Source organism: Anas acuta, chromosome 3 (genome assembly GCF_963932015.1).
Source record: "Anas acuta chromosome 3, bAnaAcu1.1, whole genome shotgun sequence".
Taxonomy (NCBI): Eukaryota; Metazoa; Chordata; class Aves; order Anseriformes; family Anatidae; genus Anas; species Anas acuta.
Window position 1 is genome coordinate 64,870,217 of NC_088981.1, and position 11,468 is coordinate 64,881,684.

An 11,468-nucleotide genomic window follows, 5' to 3' on the forward strand; every position below is an offset into this window, starting at 1 on the left:
AGAGCAGTTATTGCTCCAGAAATGTTTCGTGCCTTTTTTTCTTTTTCTTTTCTTTTATTTTTTGTGACATTTTTTAACATTATTAAATCTTCCTTTTCTTTTGCTCTTGTTATCTAGCTATATTTATATATTTATTTTTATATTATATTATATTACATTATATTATATACATAATATAAAATAATATATAATATATAATTATGTTATTATTGTATTATATATTATATATATATATTATTTATTTTTTTATTTATTCTTCAGGAGAGACCCTTTGAGAATAGTTGCTTCCCTCACCCATAGGGACACCAACCAGACTTTTCCTGTCACCATTTCCCATTTCTGATGCTACTGCTCTGCCATTTCCACTGCAACCAAGCTAACAGAACAGCTGGTCATGTGACAAGTGCATCAGATACACTCAGTGCAAGGTGAGCTGCAGGCTTTTACAGATTTCCCCCCAAAAAGTTCATGATATATCCTATGACCTGCAGTAACACATTCTTAATTTGCTTAATGTTTCTTTTACAAATAGAAACATGCATATAATAGCTTTCTCATGTGTTCCAGTGCGTAGATGCACTGAACAAGGCAACAACTGAGCTGGCCAAAATTAAAATATTAACGATTTTGAAACTACATAAAAGGCTAATTCTAAAGATTTTTGTTTTAATTTGATTAAGAAACTACATCGAATTTTACCTGAAAATTAATTTGCAGTATAATTCTGTTTTTTCATTTTCCCTCTTCTTGACCAAATTTAATTTGTTCACTCTTCTCCTCACCCTTCCTTAAATAAAAAAGCACAAAAATACCGTAGGGAAGAGTGTGAAGAAAGAGGATTTATAAAAAAAAAAAAATGGAAGCCAAATACAGTAATTAATTTCATTTAAATATATATACATATGTATAAGCTTCCTTTTGAAAGCAAGGTTCAGTCTCCATGAAAACTGAATTAATAATTTAAAAAATTCTAGCCAATACTTTGCCACATTAAAATTAAATTCACCAAATATTAACGGCATTTAAAAAAAAAATTGCCATTAATTGTTAAATCTTAGACCAGAATGTCTTCATCATGAAGAAAAGGGTTTACACAGTTCTTTCCTGACCTGAGTAGACTTAGAAGGATCTCATTAAGAAAAGTGGAGGCAGCAAGGCAGTCTGAAGATAGAACAAGTCAAAGAACAATATGGTCGTGTTCTACCTGAGCCACAGATGAGGCATATTAAGCTAATAACATTTAAAAATATTTTTACACCTTGTGTATAGTATAAACACATGAAAGATTTGTTTTAGGTATAAATGACATGGTAAAAGCAATAAAAATCTTTTTGTCATCAGTAAAAAGAGTTACCAAAGCATTTAAAAATTATAATGAAGAAATATGTGTTTTCCAACATGTCATCCTACCTAAGTCATGAGGGAAAAAATGGAGCTGCTAATGTGGTTAGATACAACATACTGATGGCACAATGTAATTTATTTATTGTGCACATGCATTTTTCCCTTTATGAAACAGTAGGGGTGTCTGACTAAATCCATTATGTAAATCTAAGCATCTTTTCACTTGTGCTTACTACCTATTATTTTTCCTTGATGTTTTTATAGTCACTTTTGCCTGAACTTCATACAATTAAAATCTGAGAAACCTGCAAGCACAATTAAGCATCTGATTTGAAAGAAAAATAAAACACAAATAAGGTACAAAGTTGTCTGTGTAGATGTTATCAGGATGCTAATTCACATTCAGAATGAAAATGTTTAAAATCAGTAATACATTTAGACCAGGGAGTTCAGGAACAAAACTGGAGATAAAACAAGAATGAAGCTAAACAAAATAAATACTAGATGGTGGATAAGGAAAAAATGCATTAATACAAATGTTCATATCTTATTTTCTGTGGAGTGGGGCAAAAACTGGACAGCTTTTGCTTGTTGTCTTTGACTACGGTTATATTGTCCCGAGCATCCTGCTCTGGGTTCAGGACAGCTGTGGATATAAGATCAAATTTCCAAGAGAGTTAGTCTCATTTCACTGTGATTTAGCTAGAGAGATGAGTAACATGTTTGAAAGGATATAAAACCAGGAACACATGCTTGCATCTATTCTTCTTCATCAAACTACAAAGTACAATTTACAGAAGTGTACGTTCTTAAGTATGTCACTGAAGATTTTGAAAAGGGTTAAATATAACTGCACACCTAAATGACAACTTAATCAAAAGCAGCTAAATTCAAAGACTATGTCCCATTTTCAGAGCTGATTTAGAAACTGCATTCAAACATTTTAAGAGCGTAAGAACATCTGTAGGGGGGCTGGAACAAGCATCTTCATGCCTCTACAATGGCTTAACATGGTGGCCTAAGGAACCGTATTGGAGTGCGTTTGTCTCCCAGCGTCCTGAGGTATTATCTTCAATGTGAGATAATCTTTGAAGTAATTCATTGAAGTTCCAATATGACAGCTGAGATTTAGTAACTAATCTCATGCATGATTTTGTTTCACTCTTAGTGTATAGTAAAACATATTAGTTTCAACCTCAGTGAAAGTTATGCTACATGTAAGATTCACCCTAGATGTCACTCTGTAACTAGGTGAGTTATGAGAATGTAGCCATGTGCCTTTAATTAAGCATACATGGAGAAACGATCAGGATGCTTGACCTATAAAATCCCATTACAACTGAAGAAAAGAGAACTTCTAGAACTGAGCTCTGTTGGAAATCTGTCTGCAAATTCAAAATGCTGACCAGCTGAAAAATTGGCTTCAGAAAGCAAACTTATCATCCATGTCTTTTATTCATCATCATAGGTCCCTAACAATGTAAGGATAAATAGCCCTACAGTAGACAAGGGATAGCATTAGACCTTAATCAGAGAAATATTTCAGTATGACAAGCCTACTGCAGAATCATAAAAGATAGAACTGGAAGGGATTTTAAGAGATTGCCTAGTTTATCTGTCCCCCATCCTGATGGATGTTTGTCTGAATGGTGTTTAAAAACCTCCAGCAGTAGATACTCCACAGCTTCACTAGACAGCCTGTCCCAGAGCTTCAGTATCCATGCAGTACATTTTTTCCTAATATCTAGCCTGTCTTTCACTTGCTGCAATTTAGCCCACTGCTTTTTATCTCATCTACTATAGACTGACAGAGTAGTTTATTTTGTAGCTACATTTTCTTTATTTGGAGGTTGCTACGAAGTCCCAGGTAAAAATGTCTTTTATTATTATTATTATTAATTTATTTATTTATTTATTTGGCTGCAAAACCTCTGTACTTGCAATTTATGGCATTTTAAATACATGAGATGTATGACAGTAAGAAGGGATGGGTGTGAGGATGATGGGGACAGTACTTTGCTGGGCTTTCCTCTTTTTTCTACTTGCCATGTCATTTTTACTATTGCAATAGACAATATTCCTGAGGTGCAATTCTAGATTGAAAATATGAACCTGGGATTTAGAAAAGTCAGTATCCCACAAGCAGGTGATAGACAAAAGTAAAAGTTTGTGTGTGTGACACCACAAAATATCTTAATATTTGTACTGATCTGGAAAAAAAAATAGGCAACTGTAGGATTCTTTATCAAGCAAGTTTGAATATTAATTTACTGTAAGTAACAAGGTATCTGGAAATGTAATGAAGTTCATTGTTATATTAATACTACATTAACTGGAAGCAAAGCAGTCAGACATATTTCATTGCTATAAAAATTTGCATATCAGAGATATGTGAGAAATAAAAGATAATGAATTCATAACTGAGCCAATAGTTTCAGTAAGCTTAGTCAAATGATGAGTTAGGACATTAAACATTCCAAAATTTAGGTACAGAATTAATACAGAATGTTGAAGATTGCTAAGTTTGGAGTAAATGCTCATTTTATTAAAAATGGATGAATGTAGTCATAGAATAAAATCATTCATTAAATCATTTTTATGCAAGTATGAGAAAGATATATAAGTCTGAAAGGCTACAGATAATGGTCTTTGCCTTGGCTTTCTTGAAGTCAATATCCAATCTTGCATACTTAAGTAGAAGGTGACCAGTTTTGTCCTTGAATATATACCAACACATGCACCAGATGGATGAAAGCCACCTTTGGATACAATGTAGAATGAAGAATCTCAACTGTTTTATGTTACCGATTACCTATGCCAGAGTAACTACCAAATTCACTGCATTGGAAACCAGGTAACACTTGGGTTGGCTGCGCAAAATTAAGGTGTTTCTGAATTCAGTAAACCTCATTCTGTTCATGGCTCAGGAAGCTGAGCACTGTCCAAGCTAGGATTCTTCAAATGCTAGTGGGAGAGATGGTGTTGGTTGAATTCACAGCCATAAAGGTACTTCCAGAACCCCTTTGCCTAAAGGGGACATGTTTTCATCTTTTTAATAGTGATTTTGGGGAACCTCATTATGTCTGGCTGTAAAGTCTCTTGGTGAACTTGCTTTTGGAGTAAGTTGTGTGTTTCACCCGACTGGGCAGACTGAAGTGATTTGTTTTCATAAAGAATGGTCTTCTGCTGATGAAAATCCAGCCTTTGCAGAGCTTTCTGTGGCTTATTACTCTCCCTGACTCACTTTTCTGTCTGTGTGTCTGTCTAACTATATATCATGTTTAGAGCTCATTTTCTACCAAGCAAGTAAACATTTCCTATTTGAACTATTATACCCTGTTCTCAAGCTCTCATTTCCTCGTATTTCTTTACAATATTTTTTAACTCCTACTTTGTCCACATGGTTGGTTACCTCTGTACTTCCTCACTGGAAATCTATTTTACTGGTTGGGTGACATGGTTGCCAGCTGGTGTGCATAGCATCACCACTATGACATAGCACTTTGTAACACATCATGTCTCTTGATAAGACACACAGGAATTTTTTGTTTCAATAGAGCTTCTTCTTTAGGATAATTTCCCCATAATATGAGATTTCATTCCCAGTTGCATAAATAGTTCTTAGTACAGTATTATTTTCAATGTTCTCTAGGCAAGCTTAACTTAAATCATGCCCACAGCAATAACAGTACATCTGACTCTGTCAGTTGTAAGCTGGATGCAGCTTCTGCTATTAATCATCAAACTACTTCTTGCAGTGTTTAGTTCTCACATCTAGACACAATAAAAAATCTTTCAGTGTTGACTTTCAGTGCTGATCCACTGATCAGCATATTACTTGGTAAAATCTATAGGTTAATTCTTCATAAACATTCATGTCACCTTCCACACATGGCAAGCACAAAGCCGCATGTTCTCTGTAAAAGTTTATAATTTTTATCTACCATAACAATATAGTACTTTCCAGAAATTTTCTCAGATATATCCATTCTAAACCAGTAAGTCAAAATTTATATTATTTTGAATGAATGAGTTTGTGAATTTGGCTTGATTCTGCCAGTCACTTTGAAATATCAGAAATCACCTGAAAGCAAAGCAATTGAATAAAGCTGAGGTTAGCCTGTTTTCCTAAGGCGGCATGTTCAGCTTGTTCAGCAAAATGTGCTGGTACTCCATCACAGTACAAACACTTATGTGGCAAAGTAAAGTATACTAACATGAACTGTGCTTGGTGATATGGCAATTTCAATAGGATTTTCCAGTTTACTTCCTTTCTTTGAAAACGTGGGACATCATCTCTATATTTCATGATAATCTGAGAATATTATGAAACATGAAGAAGGTTGTCACCTCTCTTGTGTCTAGTCTTTTTTTTTTCTTTCTTTCTTTTTTTTTTTTTCAATTAAAGAATTCAGGCAGTGTGAGAGCTTCATCTATTTAGTCAGTAAAAAACAGAGTGCACTCAAAAGATATCGAGTAGCAAAATTGTTTTCTGCTGTAACTTATTTCAAAATAAATGGAGCCACTGAAAATTATTAAACCAAAAGGGGAAGAGAGGTGGCCTTGTTTTCTGAACTTACACACGGAAAGCTTGTTTTCACAACATCTTGCAGATGGTAACAGTAGCAGACAACTAAAGTTCAGTTTTCTTTGAAAGCAATGATGGAAACAGATGAACACTACCAAATGTTACCACTATCAAATGCTGACACACCTTGGTCAAGGAGGATCAGGTTAGTGATCGGGTTAGTGATCAAAACACCCACAAATCCATGGGCCCCAATGGGATACAACTACGAGTGCTGAGAGAGCTGGCGGATGTTATTGCTAGACCTCTCCATCATTTCAGTAAGGTGACACAGAACAGAGGATGTGCCTGAGGACCAGAAGAAAGCGAATGTCATCCCAGTCTTCAAAAAGGGCAAGAAGGAAGACACAGAAAATCACAGACCAGTCAGATTCATCTCCATCCCTGGAAAGGTGATGGAACAGTTCATCATGGAGGTCATGTCCAAGAACATGGAGGCTAAGAAGGTGATCAGGAGTAGTCAGCATGGATTCACCCAGGGAAAATCATGCTTAACCAATCTAATAGATTTCTATGATGGGATGACTGTCTGGGTAGATGAGGAGAGAGCAGTGGATGTTGTCTACCTTGACTTCAGCAAGGCTTTTGACACTGTTTCCCATAACATCATCATAGGTAGGCTCAGGAAGTGTGGATTAGATCTGTGGACAGATGGACTGTCCACAGACGGATTGCAAACTGTCTGAACAGCAGCGCTCAGTGTTGTGATCAGCAGTGCAGTTTAGTTGGAGGCCTGTAGCTAGCAGTGACCTAGGGTGACCCCAGTACTGACCTCAAGGGTCAGTACTGGGTTCCAGTCCTGTTCAATTATTCATCAATGACCTGGATGAACTAAACAACCAGCAAAGAATCATGGGTTCTACGTCTAAGCTTCCTTCACAAAGACATTGCAGAGAAGACGGGGGGAGCAAAGGAGGATAGGTGAGGCACACGCTGAGACACACAGCAATGCTGATAGCAGCAAAGGGAATCCTGCTTGTTGCACTTAGCCTATTCAAGAAGAAACTCCAGCATCTGTTGTGAGTTGTTCTTGGTAAACAACTGGGCAGAAGAGATGCACTTTCAAACAGATGAAAATACCAGAGGACTGTGCATACTCTGTGCTGAAGAGAATAAATTGAGAGTTCATGTCTCTGTCAACAAATCAAAAATGCAGGGGGAAAAAATAATGGAATAAACAGGTAACACCCTGGTGTGGCCAGGGCTCAGTAGGTCTTGCTCTCACTAGTCCTTTTTATGTTAGCAATAGTGGGGCATGTGGGCACTTCATGGTGACCCTTCACACTGGGAAGGTACCTTCCTAACTTCTTCAGTCTGGCCAAGTTTACCAGCTGAGCCTAGAAAGACACTGTAGCTCCTGTAAATGAAAGTAGCACATGCACTGATTCCCTTCTGGCCATTAGCTCTCAGCATCTGTCAGTGAATTATCTTATTGAGGTGATTGCATCAAACCTAAACAAGCTTATGTGTTTCTACACACAGTTCAAGGAAAAATGTCATGCAGACATGAAGTCTTGATTCACAAAGTCAGGGGAGTTTTCATATTGCCCTTGAGAAGTAAGGGATCTCATTTACTTATCCAGATTCTGCAAGAAAGGGAGAATACTTCTTGCAACAAAGGTCAGCGTAGACTAACACAGAAGTCCCTCTGGCTTTAAAAATATATATGAATCTATAAAGCTTAATGTCTGTGAAAAGGTTAACTGCCTCACTGTTAATAGTGAAATAAAAGGAAGCAAAGACATACCACAGTGCTGACTAAGGAACCTCCTGCCAATGAATTACTAAAATTCAGAGAAAGGCAAAACCTACATCAACAGATGAAACAGATGTGTTTTCAAGGTCTGAACATTTTGTCAGAAATCCATAGAAAATGAAGCCGAATTTATAGAAAATACATTTGATGGAGCAGCTGTACTTCTGCAGGTTCTCTGCCTTTCTGAATAAATGCTTCTCGAAATCAGAGGTATCTTGTAAAAAGGCACCCTTTGTTACTGGACAGAAATCATTTGATACTCCAGCACCACAGAAGTGTTAAGTAAATCTTTGAAAACTAAGTAAATCTAGGTCCAAATGCCATGAGGTTTTAAACTGTTAGGACCACACAAAATGAGTCCAAAAAATACCCGAGTCTGTTGCAAGAGAACTTTACAGAATGAATTCTGAAAGTGTATTTTGCATTAACACTTCTTCTGACTTTCACCATATGGTTTCATAGTCCATGAGATAAATTTTAATTCAGCAGAAAAGCATTCAGCTTTTTAACTGCCACAAATGCTAATGAGAATCTTTTGGCTAAAATTCTTCCCACTAATCTGAAAGTTTACATTTAAAAGTCAAAGTGATACCATGGCATTTGAAGAGAATGAAATAAATTCTCAGGGCACTATTTATTCAGCCACTGAAAATCTAGTTGTGGAGCCTCAGAAGTCCTCCCAATTACATTTATTATCATTTATGAAGAACAGAAAACTACACTGGCTGTCAAAAGAGCAAGAATCCATCCAGACTCTGTTGCAACTTACTCTTGAAATAACCACAAAATCAAACTGAGGAGAAAAAAAAAAAAGACTGATTCAGGAGTAAGGTTCTAATCTTTGGTGAGATACAGGTGTGGCTTGCACCAGATCCTACTCTCTAAGTTTGTTTCTACCATGAAGCAATGGTAATATATATCTGTGTTATATATATATATATATATATATATATATATGCATATAAAAGAAATGAGACAAGAAATCCAATGATTTTGCACACATACAAGTGAAAAAGAAAAAAAAAAAAAAGAGAAAAAAAGAATATGTGGACACCATGTAAAATGGGTTTGAGATTTTTTTTTTTTTAATCAAAAGCATTAGCTGATCCTCCAAAACAATCTGAGACACATTGTTGTAGAGCCAAAGGTGACACACAAGTCTTCTTACTCTCAGGAGCTGGATGTCTCTTGTAACTCAAAACTCTTTGGCCACTTATCTGGTTCTGAAGGATTTTTCAAAATTGGTCTCAGAAGAGTTGTGAAAGAGTAATTGTTTGCTCTCTGAGAAACAGTTATTTTATGACAGGTAGCTCCCATGTCTTGTCATTCAATTTACAACAACCCTCCTATCACAAGCTGGCTGGTACAAAAGGACTGGAATGAAAAACGCGATAGCATGTTTTCTACTCCTTTTTTGTGACACTCTCCTACAGAGTCTGTCCAGGCACAGATTTAATGCTGTTTTCTTCATATATTTGCAGCAACAAATTGTTTGTTTTTCACAACCCTTATGAAAGTTACAAAAATATAATTTGCTTAAAGAGACTTTAACAACATCTGTATTGTATGGCCAGCTGCCATATTAAAAATGGAAACATTTTCTGAATAATCAAGAAAGAAAAGTATGTAATTGGATTTTCTTCTGCTTGTCAGGAACATACCACTCAACACCAGGCACTGAATGGAAGAGATACCATTGCTTAGTAAGTCATGGTAATTCAACAAATTCAACAGCTGACCCAAAAGACTGTTGGACTGTGAACAATAGGTATCTGCTAAGGATTTCTCACTGCTCCTGATTATATTACCAAAGCCTTGCTTAGAAAGTCACAAACATTCAGCAGGATCAAACGCTTCCTTCTGTTGTCTGGATTTATGTTCATGTAATTCCACCAGCCTTAAGAATTTATCCCTGATTTATAGTAGTAAGAGATAAGAATCAAGCCAAAGATTTCTTAAATTAAATATTTGCTATATCATGTGGTTATTTCAAACTGAATCTAAGAAAACCCAATATGTTCTGCTTGAGCATAAATACAGATTAAGGACAATCCACTATATGTTCTTGTTGAAAACTGACACGAAGATGAGCTGCAATAACTGGAGGTCTAAGGTAGTAAGTACATGGTGGACAGTGCTGAAAATTATTCCTTCATTAGTCAGGCAAAGTAAATTTTGTTCTATCCACTAACATTTTTGTATTCTGTTCATTTAAAAACAGACTATTTTTAAATTTTCTTTTTAACAGTCTCTTTAATGTTTTTCATCAGAAGTTTGATTCTGAAACGCATTGCTTTCTTCTTTTGTATTTCCTCTTATTCTTTCCCATATTTTTATCCTATACTTTTTTTCCGCTACTGCTGTCTATCTCTCCAGACCAACCACCATCATCTTTTTTTTTTTTTTTTTTTTTTGGTCAGTTGGAGTGAGAGCTTTGAAGGTGAAGGAAAATGAAAAGAATAAGAGAAGGAAAATAAAAAGAAAAAGCTAATGCATGAGATAACTTTATATTGTAAGTCATTAGGGAAAATATGTATCTATATATTTAATACCTATTATTCTGAAAAGGTTGGTCAGCTGTATTTTCTGGGGTCATTTAAATCTCTTTTCTTTGCTACGTATGACACTATACTGGGTATCAAACTACCAACTGCAAAGGACATTATCTAGCAAAATAAATGCTAGATTAGGAAGACAGGGAAGATCTGGCTGGCAGTTTGCTAGACCATGGGGCCCATTTCCTTCTTGGCAGTATATCCCAATGCAGCCTACATCTTGAACTACGATTGCCAGCTTCTGACAACTGTCATAACTGCAACAACTATACTGAAGTCAGCAGCTGTGAGGAACTTGCCCATAGATAACTGTAGCCAGTGTCCTAGCTCCCCAGACACCTGAGCATCAGCTAGTGCGGACTGCACCATTTGCATTCAGACAGCTCATAAACCAAGTACTCCAAATGTCTCCTTTACAAAGCAACCAGCTACTTCTCGAGAAACTGTGCTGAGACTTTGCAGGGAATCTGAGAGTTGTGACACTTCTCTTTCCTCCTTTGTGCGGTTGCCTGCAAAGGCATAAACTATTAATTGTAATATTAACATTAAAGATAAAACTATTAGATAAGAATATCACATTATTTGTACTGAAAATATACACCTGCATATATATATATGGCAGCCACCTTCTGACTGCCAGGATTTGTTAGCTCATCTTGCAAGGTAGGGACTATGTTTTCCCCAGTTTTACTTTGAATCCATATCTCCAGTACTGCAAGTTATTTATATGACAAGTTTGTTCAAGTGAATTTTATTTGCCATTGAAGTGTTGAAAATAAACTCACAGATGTTTGAAAAATTAAACTTGACCTTTCAAACCTGGGGAATGTCATACTTCATCTGACAACTCCTCCCCATGCAAGCTCCAACTAATGAAGAAGTGAAAGCAGAAGTAACATCAACTAATTTAAAACAATTCATGCATTAAAAAAATGAATATTTATCATCATTTTATTAACATCTACTGTTATCTTACTTTTTTTTGCCTCTATGACGTGTATATACAGATGACTTCAGCATGTAGCAAATGGCAGTGAAGGCAAGTATCCACAGGACAAACAACAGATTGCGTGGATAAAGATGCAGAACACCAACTCTCCATTTCTGAAGTGGAGAGTCTCCATTTTAGAAGAAGAACCAATCAGAATGGTAAAAATTAAAAGGGATGGATTAACCACATGCTGCAGTTTGATTCGTTTTTATCAAAGTCAGTGTTCTGCCTTTG